This window comes from Toxorhynchites rutilus, chromosome 3 (assembly GCF_029784135.1).
Source record: "Toxorhynchites rutilus septentrionalis strain SRP chromosome 3, ASM2978413v1, whole genome shotgun sequence".
Classification (NCBI taxonomy): domain Eukaryota; kingdom Metazoa; phylum Arthropoda; class Insecta; order Diptera; family Culicidae; genus Toxorhynchites; species Toxorhynchites rutilus.
In genome coordinates this window covers 256,363,605-256,377,997 of record NC_073746.1, presented here as the reverse complement: position 1 = coordinate 256,377,997, position 14,393 = coordinate 256,363,605, and the positions used below count along the sequence as shown (strand labels likewise).

Sequence of the window (14,393 nt, the reverse complement as noted above, 5' to 3'; positions counted from 1 at the left end):
TATTGGTATTTATTTGCAGAAACTCCAGCCACCTAAAACAGAGAATATTTTGATTCTCCAAAACAAATAACGAAATTCGACGTTTTTCCTGTTATTAATTGAAAGTAAGCAACTGAATATAATTCATGAAAAAATAAAGAGCTATAAAATAACATAAAAACATATTATGTGTGATTCACATAGAACGTTACGTAAAAGAACGCCTACGTTCCGTCAACGTTTCCATCAATTCACACATGCAGTCACTCATCTTGTAGATGATTAAATATTCTTTTCACTAGCGCGAAATTTTTAACAGAACTAACATGAGACTTGTGAAATAGTTAGGCAAGCTATTTCATGAACAAGAGTTTTTGTGTGACGCATATTATTTAATTTACTAGTACCTTTTACATGATGCGAATTTCTCACTAGATTTAAATCGGAAAATTGGCAGGAAAGGATTATCAACATGTTTGGACCTAGAATCAAGTCACAAAGGCTCGAGCTCACGTTCGAATTTTCCATGAATAAGCTAATTGATGGACGTTTCCGATCAATTTTCTTTTAAACATGTTTAACTTCTCCGCAGAGCATTTAGGTACCCGGAAATCAAAACTGAGGGTTGGTTGATCTTTCTAGTTAAATGTGTCCTTAATTTCAACATAATCAACCGCTTTTTTTTGCGGAACTAACCACCGATTAAGGATATCTGCACACGAATGATCATTATAGTCTACTTCTTTACGAGACCTACATTCCAGGGCAAAAAGCGCAAAACCTACAAGGCAACATATTCACCTAATCCGGATATACAATCGCAATATGCAGTTTGCACTGTTCCTGTGTAATTTTTTGAATAATCAATCTGCTTCCATTGATATGAATCATAGCCATAACAGAAATTTCAAATTTTCTCCGAGCATATGATCATGATGCTAAAAGTAAATATTTTTATGTGAAAACGCATGTTCGCATGTTATTGATATAGAGTAGCGCGTACTTTTTGTAATTATTTCGCTAAAATAATTATTTAAACAAAGCTCAATCTTGTTGATCCATATAAATCCTATGCAGTGATCTCTTTTGCCTGCCCAACAGATGACTAATACATATGCACGCTGCAAGCGCCCTATGGACCTGATTACGAACGCCATTTCACGGTGATAACGAAATGAAGTGCAAATAACCTTTGGGTGTAAGTAACTTGATCGATTTCTCTTCATCAACTTTTTCTTTAGTTAATAACTCAACTGCAAAAACATTCCAATACAAGTTTGCTATAGCATCCGATAGATGAGGTTCTGACCTATCTTCCACATTGTCAAATACAGCTGGGTATGCAGCTAAGTTATGACCAGTCGATGTAGAGAAATCGATCAAATCATTTCATTACACCCCTTTCATTATAAGCCCCTCAAATTTATAGCGAATTCTTTTTAAAAACTGAATCAGTGCCAAACTGACTCTGTAATAAAAAAAAAACGTTTTCAGTTTCACGAATGCGATGGTTTGTTGGTGTGCGTTATTTAGTCTGATTTGTTTATATTTGCGACGACGATTCCAACAATACAAAAGCAAAAACAGCAGGTTTTCCATTTCATAGCCTTTATTTTTAGATTTTCCAAAACAATACTCGGAACTTGACAGTTCAGTATAGTTGTATTGGTGAACCCGAGTGCCAACCCGTTAAACATCTCAGTGCGAAACTAACAGCTTTCGGGACGAATTAGTGCGACACTGAGTGAGTAAAAAAACGTTTTGATAGCAGTTAGTGCGGCACTGAGGTTGAAACTGAACAAAATCGAACTTGCTATTATATAACCTCGCATATCTGGAGCAACATGTCAAAAGGGCCTATCTTCTTTGATCGACTCTCTTCGTCGACTTTCTCTTTCGATAACCACAGCCTTTCAGACAGATTTTGCTCCAATTTTGCCATGTACTTTGATGAACGAGGTTCCCTTTCACACTCCTTATCATCGAACATATAAAAAAATGCTTTTTCCGCTGAATTATGAATGACAGAGTATGTAGATGAAGAGAATCGATCAAAGAAGATAGGCCCTTTTGACATGCTGCTCCAGATATGATTCATTTCGTTCTCACCGTGAATTGGTGTTCGTTGTGATCAGGCTAAATTTATTTTTTTCTGTATTATAGTGGGGGTTATTCTGAGAGTCAAGTCGGTATAAGTGAGATTTGTCTCTTCGGAGTTATATGACAATTCTCATCCAAATCTAAGAGTCGCACGACTCGGTAGTACACTGACGAATGAACAGAGTTCATTGCATCTGGCAAGACGGGTCTATGGTACTAGGTGAGGCCGTTTCGTCACTAAGTTGGTTAGGGGAGCGGTATATGAAAACAGCACGGAAGAAAGCAGAAGGGGAATTATTTGCTTGTAGCGTGAAAGAGACAGACTGATCACGAGCAAGCTTCGGCACTAGTGTATTGTGTTTTGTTTACAAACAAAGCACAGTAGACTTCCAAGATGGCTGAAGAGTGGTTTTAGCAAGTTGGCCCACCTTAGGATATACTTCTACGCGCCTTGGCATCTGGCTATTTTTTATTTAAGGTACACCGGGGCAAGCTGAAACGATTTTTTCGAAGTTCAACTTAAAAGTTATCTTAAAAAATCACTAACTCACTACATTGAAATCTAGGTATAACAGCATATATAAGGTATAACAGATGACTTTCGATAAAAAATAGGGATTCACACTGAATGTTTCGAAAAATATTAAATTTGAAAATTTTGAGTTTTCATATGCATTGTTTCCCGTTGTCTCGTAGAGCGGAGTAAGTTGGAACGCGGAACTTTCATGAGTTTAATGTGCGATTTGGCTTCTCAAACTATCTACAACTGATTTATTAAACATTAAATTGAAAGAATTACATAAAAAAATATTTCGAAAAAAGGGTTTTAGTACACGAAACGAAACGGCCACTAATGAGATTTGTGGGATCATTCAAATATTCAAATATTACGTAACGCACTCAAAAATGGAGGGGAGGATGGCCGTTGCGTAATATTTGAACGACCCCGAGTTGCAAAATTAACAAATTTTACTTGTATCATGTCTGTGTATTCGTAAATTATGTAGAACATACTGAGGAACGAAATATGAATGATTCATATTTTTTTAATTTATCATCATTCATTCGTACAGCAATCATCGACAAATAACGTCCGGCAATTGCAGCAATGTTTGAAAAATAGTCGATTTTCACTGGTTTCAACTTACCCACTACCACAGTTACTACACTTGATTATCCCTATTTGATTACCTGACGTGCGATTTTGGAGATTTAAAAAAAAACAGTGTTATTGGATCGATTGAGTCAGCGCGCGAAAATGTTTATTTTGATTACACGAAACGAGGAAAAGCAGACAAAGGCGCGGATTGCGTTAAAGCATTCCAGTATTCTGGTAATGACTGTCATAGGGTGGATTAAAGGATAACGTTTACTATATATATTTTTACGGCGTCAATCCATTATTCCTAGTAAAATATATGATTTCCGTTTTAACTTACCCCGATGTACCTTACACCGATTCTCAGAATACCAAGGGTCACTACCCAGCAAACATTAAATCGCATAACAAGCGTATATACAACATCATATGACTTAAAATTTGGTTGGCATATAATGCGCCTAACTGGCATATGCATGCAAAAGTGGAGGCCATATACATACATGGCAAATACTTACCGAATTTGTTTGGATGAATATGCAACTTTGACCGGCTATAATAGCGACTTTTGCCATACTCATATACGATTTATTACAGACATAGAAAAAAAAACAAATGGTGCAAAATATTTTCGTAAAATGTTTATTGTAGCCTCACGAATCGCCATTTTTATATATGAGTATTTATGTTTGTAGAAATTATAATTATTTGATTGACTTGTGTTGGGCGTGGAATATGAATGTTTAAAATGGCACAGATTAATGTTTGGTGAAAACTGCTCCGATGTGGGTTCGAACTCCGGTCGTCTGGATTATCATCCACCAGCTATCTCGCGCGGCTATCTGAAATTTAATTCAACAGCGGTTGAAACTTTCGAGTGCATCAGAATTTCATTGACATTTCAATATGATGTAATATGTTCTTTATTAGGATCTAATATGATTTACTGTTTCATGATTTTCTTCAGCATGCAACACGATTTGCTACAGTACTGAATCGATTTAAATTATACGCTTATACGACACACAAACTGCATCAGCGTAATATACGCATATGATTCGGATTAAATATATTTTACGACAATGTACATCATAAAACTGATGTTTCCCAGCAAACATTAAATCGTATAATTTTGCTGGTATATAAAATCGAGTTTTTGCATTTTATGCGATTTCAAATATACACGACACATACTTTGATTGATATTATATGCGATTATGATTTATTCGGATTTCTTGTAAGACTTGGCACGTGCAAAATTATACGATTTAATATTTGCTGGGTAGTCAACTAATCAGCTGACTATCTGACTGACTACCCTTAGAAAAATCCTCGGTCGAAAACTACTAAATACATTTGGTAATGCAAAATTAGTAGAATGTACAATTTTTTGTACATATTGTCAACAAACCCGCATCCCTACCAGAGATTAGTATATTAAGGATATAATTAAGGTAATTTATAATAAGGATATAATTATAGGTATAATTAAGGAGGTATAATAAGGATATAATTCTGATACGTGCATTTTCGGCGAGAAAATGTAGCCGATATTGGGCTTCCGAATCATGGTTCTGCTTGACATATGTGTTTATTAGTACGGTCGAAAATGACTATAGATTGGTAGTATTTATCAAAAAATTCGTTATATTTACTAATTATTTCTCTCAGTGTATGTACGTATTCAAGGCGCCTAGAAGTATATGCTAAGGTGGGCCAACTTGCTAAAACCACCTTTCAGCCATCTTGGAAGACTACTGTGTTTTGTTTGTAAACAAAACACAATACGCTAGTGCCGAAGCTCGCTCGTGATCAGTCTGTCTCTTTCACGCTACAAGCAAATAATTCCCCTTCTGCTTTCTTCCGTACTGTTTTCATATACCGCTCCCCTAACCAACTTAGTGACAAAACAGCCTCACCTAGTACCATAGAACCGTCTTGTCCGTATTCAGTTAGTAATGACTTTTGGCTTTTTCACGTAGTTTCTCTGCCAAAACGACTCGAGCGTTTATTTGCTATCTCCCTCTACCGACTCGACTATATCATTTCATCCTTCCCAGTCAAATTGTCCTCATTGCATTTTGAAGTGACTTCCCCCAAAACGAATTCGTTCCTCTCTTTCCCTCTACCATGTACGTGTGCATGCATCGATGTTTGAGTTCAACGTGGTTTGACATACGCTACAGGTGAGCTAGATTCTTTTGTATCGTACACGAAAATTACTCACGTATAAAATAGCGTGCAGTATGTGTGTGCTTGTCTCTTTATTTACTAATACTAACGCGAGGACATTTATAGGATACTTCGTTCGTTGGTTTGAGTTCACGATGGGTAGACAATAAACCGTCCATTGATGGGGTAACTTCTTTTTTGCATCAGAAATCATGTTTTCGTTCCTCTTGATATGAACGTAAAAATAATATTGCGTACGCAGGTATGAATTAGTGTCAGAGGGAAATGGAAGTGTGGATTGAAGTCAGTTGAATGAAGAGACAGATTTGTATTTATTATACCAGGGACAGACATACAGCTGTACTTGCGTTGTAAGAGTACAGCGTTGTACAGGTACTATCGTACCATGACAGACATACTTTGGTTGTACATTGTAACGTATGTCAAACTGACAATCAGAATTTTTCCAATTTTCACCACATATTTCAATGAAAAAGGTTTTTATTTAGCGTCTAAACTATCAAACACAACAAGCAAATTTCCATTCTGAGTTATTAACTCAAGAGAAAGTCAGTGAAAAGAATGTTTGCCAAGTGTTTTGATACGATTTGTTCATGCTACCCACCACTAACCGACTATGGCGCTGCGCACAGTACAACTGTAGCCATGTACAGCGGTAAAATAGGTCGGTACAGGTACAGCGATTGTACCGAGTTGCTTGCATGGTTCTAGCGCTGTACATGATGACAGACATACAATTTTCGAAGTACAGCGCAAGTACAGTTGTATGTCAGTCAAAAGTATTATACCAGGGACAGACATACAGCTGTACTTGCGTTGTACGTGTACAGCGTTGTACAGGTACCATCGTACCATGACAGACATACTTTGGTTGTACATTGTACCGTATGTCAAACTGACAATCAGAATTTTTTCCAATTTTCACCACATATTTCAATGAAAAAGGTTTTTATTTAGCGTCTTAGCTATCAAACACAACAAGTAAGTTTCCAGTCAAAGTTATTAACTCAAGAGAAAGTCAATGAAAAGAATGTTTACCAAGTGTTTTGATTCGATTTGTTTATGCTACCCACCACTAACCGTCTATGGCGCTGCGCACAGTACAACTGTAGCCATGTACAGCGGTAAAATAGGTCGGTACAGGTACAGCGATTGAACCGAGTTGCTTGCATGGTTCTAGAGCTGTACATGGTGACAGACATACAATTTTCGAAGTACAACGGTAGTACAGCTGTATGTCTGTCATAAGTATTAGTCGAGTCAGTTAAAATAACTGCTGACTGGACTAGTTCACCAGTCATCCTCGCTAGTCAACGCTAGTCAATTCATTTTCTAGTCAAGTCACTTTTTGTTGTGGGCGGCTGCCGAAGCAGTTCTAGTCGAAGCGAAGCTAATGAGAATAGAGTCGGTCTTCATTTTTTACCTTCGAAGATTTCGTGCCCTGCTTGGAATAGACCCCAGTGACTTTCAAAACTTCTGGTTGGTTCGTCACTTCACTTCCATTTCGGAAGAATGTATTGCAGAGCAAATGAAACAAACGTCTTGTTCAGTTGAATGCTTGCAATGGAATGAAAATTGTATTCTATCTCTTAGCAACTATTAACAATCCTTAGCGACGCGTATTACTATGCTACTACGATTACATTACTCCTCCCTAATCCGCGACGCCTGTTAACATTCGAAACTTCTGTTGCTTTTGAACAGTCATCGGTTTTGTGAACCCGTCAGCTGGCTGTTCAGTTGTAGGCATATAGCTTAGTTTTACAACACCATTTTGCAGGTTATCATGCACGAAATGGTATCGTATACTGACGTGCTTAGTCCGGGGGTTATAAGATCCGTTGTTTGCGATGCTGATTGCCGATTGGTTATCGCAACGTACAGAAATCGGCCTGGCCTCGAAATACTGCGACAGCAAATTGCTCCACCACATAGCTTCCTGAATTGTGCGAGACATAGCCATGTACTCCGCTTCGCAGGACGAGAGGGCTACGGTTGGCTGTTTCTTGACGTTCCATGAGATCGCTCTTCCCTGCATCAAGAAAACGTAACCGGTCGTGGATTTCCGGTCATCCGTATCTCCTCCCCAATCGGCATCGCTGTAACCAACTATTTCCGCTGGACCGTTTGCCAAGTACTGTAATCTCTTCGTAGTTGTACCCTTCAGGTACCGAATTATCCTTTTCACCGCTTCCCAGTGAGGACGGCCAGGGTTAGCACTGTACTGGCTCACAACGTTAACGGCGAAAGCAATATCCGGTCGAGTGTCTTGAGCTGCGAAAGATAAACACCCGACTGCTTCTTTGTATGGAACCGACTTCATTTCATGCGTTTCGGATTCCGTCTTCGGTGCCATCGACTTGTCCAACTTGATGCTAGAATCTGTAGGTGTTGCAACTGGGTGAGCCTCGGCCATGCCGAAACGATCGATGATGTCTTCGATATAGGCTTGTTGATCCAACCACAGCTTGCCTTCTTCACGCTTTCTCGTGATTCTGATCCCGAGACAGTGATGCGCCTCCCCGAGGTCTTTCATTTGGAACCGACTGTGCAGATGAGCCTTCAGTTTCTTCTTTAGCTTCCGATCGTTTGTAAAAATCAAGAGGTCGTCCACGTAGATGATCACAAACATCATTTTATCCTCATAAACACACCAGTACAAGCAAGGATCTACTCTCGACCGCTTCAATCTGAACTCACGCAGCACCTCATTCAATTGCGCGTTCCATACGCGGCTAGACTGCCTCAGGCCATACAGCGCCTTCTTGAGTCTGCACACTTTTCCGTTTTCTGCTGCGAACCCTTCTGGTTGCAGCATATAAATCTCCTCATCCTTCAGCTCGCTCTGAAGAAAAGCTGTGACTGCATCCATTTGGTCGATGTCCAAATTGTACCGCACTGCCAGAGCCATCAAGTATCGGACGGTCGCGTATCGCACGACAGGAGAATACAATTCGTTGTAATCCAGACCAGGTCGTTGAGAGCAGCCCTTCACCACAAGTCGGGCCTTGTATCTCTGAGTCTTCCCGTCGGGACCTTTCTTCGTTCGGAACACCCATTTCCGCCCTTCAGGCAGATCTGCGAGCACGCATGTCCTGTTCTCGCTAAGGGAAGCGATCTCTTCGCGCATCGCCACCATCCAGCGATCTCGGTCGGGTCGTCGCAGAACCTCTTCGTAGCTCGTCGGATCATCCATTATATCCTCATCGCTCGTCGTATTTGAGGTTAACTGAGGAGAATGAACACCGCCAGGAAATGAACTGTAATTAACAAAGTCACTGTACTTGCCTGGACAACGGCGCTCCTGACCGCTGCACCTCAACTCCTGCTGCATTTCATCAGCTAGTCTATTTAGTTGCGGTGGGAGCGCATGATCGGCAACGGCATCCTCGTAGTCATCCGCTTCGCTGAACGAACTATCAACACCAATCGCTTCTTCCGCTGGCTCGATATCATCACGATTACCACAAACAACTCTAGCACCAGTCACAAGCTCGACTGTACCACATGCAGGATGGTCACGGAACTCGTCCCAACAAAGCTCCATGAACTCCACCGGCTTCACTGGTTGTTCCACCTCACAAATAACGACACCTTCCTCCAGAACTACGACGTCTCGGCTGATGCGCAAACTGCCCTTCTCAGAATCATACACCCGATAGCCTTTTGTGTCTTCACAATAACCAACGAAAATACCCTTTTCGGATATGGGATCGAATTTCTTCCTATTCGCCTTCGGAACCAGGGTCATCACTCTTGAACCAAAAATCTTAAGATGCCCAAGATCCGGCTTTTTTCCTGTCCACGCCTCTTCAGGCGTTTTGTCCTTCAGGGAACGTGTAGGTCAACGATTCACCACGTGAGCAGCAGTCGAAATAGCTTCTGCCCAAAACTCCTTTCCAACCTTTGCATCGTTGAGCATGCATCGCGCTTTTTCTACTAACGTGCGGTTCATCCTCTCGGCCGCCCCGTTCTGCTCGGACGTATACGGGCACGTGGTTTGATGTCGGATCCCGTCCGACTCCAACAGCTTCCGGAAATCTGCATTCACATATTCCTTTCCGTTGTCTGAACGCAGGATTTTCAGCTTCTTACCCGTTTGTCTCTCCGCCTTGGCCTTAAACGATTTGAACGCCCCCAGTGCTTGATTTTTATGCTTCAAAAAATAAACCGCCACGCGCTTGCTCGCGTCGTCCAAAAATGTCACAAAATAACGACTTCCACCCAACGACGGAACCTCTACTGGACCGCAGAGGTCGGAGTGTACCAACTCCAACAGCTCTTCAGCTCGTGACTCGCTGCTAGGAAACGAACGCCTCGCATGTTTGCCCTCCAGACAGGCAACACAATTCTTCAACGTCCCGACTTGAAAATCGATTCCGTCCGCAATCTGTTTTAGCTTCTTCAGCCCACCTTCGTGGAGATGTCCAAGACGTCGATGCCAAAGTTCAATACCGCTTACCAGAAGTGACTTCTCCGATCGATTGACTTTGTACAGGCCACCTTCCTCGACACCGGTGATAACCAGATCGCCGTCTTCATCCCGAACTTCACATTTGTCCTTGGTGAATATAACGGTTTTTCCCTTTTTGCAGATGCTACTTACAGATAGCAAATTTGTAGCTAATTCCGGGATCTTCAGTACTCCGTTGACATCGATTTGACCATCGTCACTGTTCAAAACGACGGTACCCTTCGCTACGGCCTTCATGCTGGTATTGTTCGCCGTTCCGACATTATGGTTCACCTTCTCTTCGTTCACAAATTTCTGCTCCGTCCGTGCCATGTGGCAAGTGGCACCCGAATCAAAGTACCATTCATTGGTAATCACATCTCCCATGGCGAAAATGGAACACAGACCCTTGTTCTTCCTCGGCTTCGGTTGCTGTTGCTTTTCCGGACACTTGGTAGCAAAGTGACCTGGTTTTTGACACTTGAAGCACGTTTTCTCGTCGACCTTCGCTTTCACCATCGTTGGTTTGAACCTTCTGGAACCCTGCTTGACATACAAAGCATCTTCGTCACTGCAATTCATTGCGCCCCGTTCGATCTTCACATCCTGAAGTATCTTGGACTTCACTGCATCCGCTGTCAGCGCAATACCTGACGCCTCTAGTCCCATTATCATCGGCTCATACTGCTCCGGCAAGCCCATTAGCAACATCGCAGCCAACCAGGAATCATCGACTTTGAATCCCACTGACGCTAGCTTGTGACTTGTGCTCATCACCTCATCAACATAAGCTTCCACACTGGAACTGTTAACAAGACGTATCGAGGTGAATTTTCGTAACAATCCAATCTTCCGATTCAGACCGCTATCCTGGAATGCCGTTTCAAGCTTCTTCCAGGCAGCTCGTGCATCGGCCGCATCCAGCACCAAACTATAGTTGTAGGTTTCCAAACTAAGACAGATGGTAGCCAATGCCCGTTGCTTCATATCCGCTGGCACCGCTGCTTGTGCTTCGTCGGTTTCAGCACTAACTGCTTCCCAACATCCTTCACGGATCAAAATCATCCGCATCGCGAACGCCCATGTCGTGAAATTTTCCCTTCCGCGTAACTTTTCAATGGCCGGCAACGCCACGCAGCAGCTCCGTTCGCCCCATCTCCGATACTAGAATTGTTTCGCGACATCTTGACTTCGGATTACTTCGGATACTCCTTCTTACTTGATACACTTCTTGAGATTAATGCTTCAGTTAAAATAAAACTACTTCTTAACTTCAGTTATGGCCATTTGCCTGGGCCCATAACCTATTGCAGAGCAAATGAATCAAACGTCTTGTTCAGTTGAATGCTTGCAATGGAATGAAAATTTTGATCTATCTCTTAGCAACTATTAACAATCCTTAGCGACGCGTATTACTATGCTACTACGATTACATTAGAATGTCGAGAATGAGAATTAAACTCGTGACCTTTAGCGTGAGAGGTACAGATGTTGCCACTACCCTAGATCACCACCCATCCATAATATCTATTATAAAAAAGTGTTCATTCCACCGGAAAATTCTTTACCATTCTCGCATGTCCGCAACACGAAGCTCGATGTCGTCAATCAAAGTACGTAGAATAGAAGGTAGTCTCCTCCCTGCTTTGATCATGTAGTGGTAGGCAAAGAAAAAAAAGCAAAAAATTGTAATAAACCATCGATTGAATTCATATAAATTCGAACATTTTTGAATTTTTTTTAAATTGTAACAAAAGAACTGTCTCAAAATATGTTTCCAGGTGATGAAACAACAGTTAATCATTTTAAAACTAAAAACAGTGAAATTATCGCATCTGTATTATAAAAATAACGCAAAAAAACGATGAACAAATGTGTGGAGAGGTTATATCGAAGCAGTGTCGTTCCCGCAATTTGATAATATGATGAAAGATGAACACTGCTGATTTTTTTGTCTTTCATTGAAGCATCCATCATGAATCATCGCGACGCTTTCATTGGTCTCAGTTTGGAGTGTTCAGCCGTAGTGGGGCCGCTTAAGGGACCAAATTGGCGTTTCTGGAAAACGAGAAAAACATTTTCTCCATCCCGGATCATCTTCCGAAGTGATTGCAAATAAATATTTTGCACTTTCGCAAGAAGTGAATGTATAAATTTGGAATTTCGTATGAAACCATTGAAACGGAACGTTTTGGAAGATCCAAGAAGCAAATGCATGGAACAGCTGAAAACATCTCCGATTAGTTTATCTCATCACAATTTATATAAAAAAACACACTTACCTCCAGTACGAAGACGTCTTCTTTGCTGATTATAGGTTAAAACAGTATCCCCAAAAGAATCCGGCGAAAAATGAAGCGAACAAACAAATATGTTTCGCGTATCAAACGAGCTGTTGTATTCGAAAAAGTTTAACCATTTCCGTCTCAACAATTTGTTGGTCGTAAAATGGTGGAAAGTTATCCGACTTTCTTCAAAATTTTTCTGCTCCGGCATCGCGGGACGTTGCACTTCGACATACTGCTGGAGTAAACAAACACTGTTCAGTATGAAATCGATAAAAAATCACATCAAACCTTACCTGCAGTGAAAATGCGGTACACTATCGTGATTATCGTCGGCTCGACCAACGATTTGGTCATTTACGATTTTTTGAACTTTTCAAAACAAGAAATATTGCAAAAACTTCCGAACATCGAACAAATTGAGGATTGTTTATTACTATCTTCTTTGTGTGCGCGCTCCGTGTGTATACACAGGTAATATCACTTACCTTCTATTCTACGTACTTTGGTCGTCAATGTCGAATTGCGTCACACGGTTTCCAGATTCGTATAATTCCAGGGGTTAGACATCAATTGAATCAAGGCGGTATAATAAGGTGGAACTTTATGTCAGAATTGTTGTTCAGCCATTACTTGAGTTCGAATTGACAGCGGCCAAATGAACGGCTAGCGTTTCCGAGAAAGAGGATAACAAATGGCATGCAATGAAGAGTGCATACCGCTATGTGTTTGTTTGTTTACGCTGGTGGCATCATTGTTGTGTTTCGGTGACTGCTGCAAGTTATTGTCTTCATTGCTGTTTTACGGGACGTGAGGGTTGTTGCCGTTGTTGCTGGGTTTGGCAATTCAGCGATTGTGGGAGCTGTGCTAGTGGGTATATGAAGGAGCCACTACCGGCGGGCTTGTACCGTACTGCTATTAGTTCCATTTGCTTTGATCACATTAGTCGTTGACGACCCATCCGCGTTGATAGCATTGAGCTTCGTTCACTAGTTTAGGGGAGCGTCAAAGGATAACTGTTTTTCGGACGGAATGAACACGTTTTCAAAATTAAAATTATGAATGAAAACTAATTTTCCCGTATCAAAATAGTATTATATTTAAATAAAAAAAACACTTTTTTTGCAGGAGGTGAAAAATCTCGTATGAAAATTGTTTTTGAAGAAAACTTTATATTATAATGAACAGATTTAGAAACAATGTTGGAAATGTATAGCCATATAGTCGAATAAAAGTAAAAAATACGTGTTTCAAGTAAATAAATAACATGATGTGAACATTTTCATTCAAATTTTAACATTTGAAACCCGGTTTCGTTTCTTCTAATCTGATACAGATTGCACTAACGAGTTTGGGACCCAAATTGAGGCCCCTAATTGGAAGTCGCCAACAGACGACGACACAGTATCACTGTCAACGCGAATTACGATTGAGTGATTGCAGCGGTACGGTTTGGATATCCAGGCATGTCGTTTCCCGACGACTGCTACTTCAGCTGGAGACTCACCTGATCGTGCGGGTTGTGAGACACAACAGCTAGTTCGATTAAAACCGGTCCAGCGTAGGTAATTGTTGGTGTACAGAAAACGCTATGTAGCATAAAAATTGGACCTGGTTTGTTTATAAACAAAAATAGTCGCTGTCATTTTTCATCCCCTCTCGCATCTTCTATGCCTTATCCTCATACTGTCGAAAACGAACCACCTGTCAATTCCAGCTCCTTGAATTGAATATAGGCTACCCAAAATCAAAATGGCGTCATTTGTTTACCAACATATCATTTGCGAGTATTGAACTCGTTGAAATCACCGAGATAGTAAAAATAAAGAAAAATGCGCTACTTTATTTCTAACTGCATGAGCGATTTTCACATTTCGGTTTCACGTGGAGGTGTTCCCATGGAGTTCAAAGTTAGCCACTATTCCACTATATAACCGGACCGAGTTGTAAACAACAGTAATTGACAGAACCAAAATGTCAGTGAACCGCAGCAATATTGGGTACTACACCAAGGCGCCTAGAAGTATATCCTAAGGTGGGCCAACTTCCTAAAACCACTCTTCAGCCATCTTGGAAGTCTACTGTGTTTTGTTTGTAAACAATACACAATACGCTAGGGCCGAAGCTCGCTCGTGATCAGTCTATCTCTTTCACGCTACAAGCAAATAATTCCCCTTCTGCTTTCTTCCGTTCTGTTTTCATATACCGCTCCCCTAACCAACTTAGTGACGAAACGGCCTCACCTAGTACCATAGACCCGTCTTGGGGTACACCAGGTGGGTGA

At 41.0% G+C, this 14,393-nt stretch overlaps 1 protein-coding gene and 1 long non-coding RNA gene across 5 annotated transcripts in view; one reads left to right on the top strand and one right to left on the bottom strand.

The window, feature by feature from the left end:
• LOC129780125 (60S ribosomal protein L36) overlaps positions 1-14,393 on the top strand; it is a 378,186-nt gene that overhangs the window by 351,842 nt on the left and 11,951 nt on the right. The gene's annotated exons all lie outside the window — the stretch shown is intronic.
• Positions 3,845-12,568, bottom strand: LOC129780126 (uncharacterized). Its single transcript, XR_008743835.1, has 4 exons — positions 12,406-12,568; positions 12,107-12,347; positions 11,393-12,048; positions 3,845-4,020 (listed from the first exon to the last, which is right to left on the bottom strand). It is a non-coding gene; the product is annotated as an uncharacterized LOC129780126 (long non-coding RNA).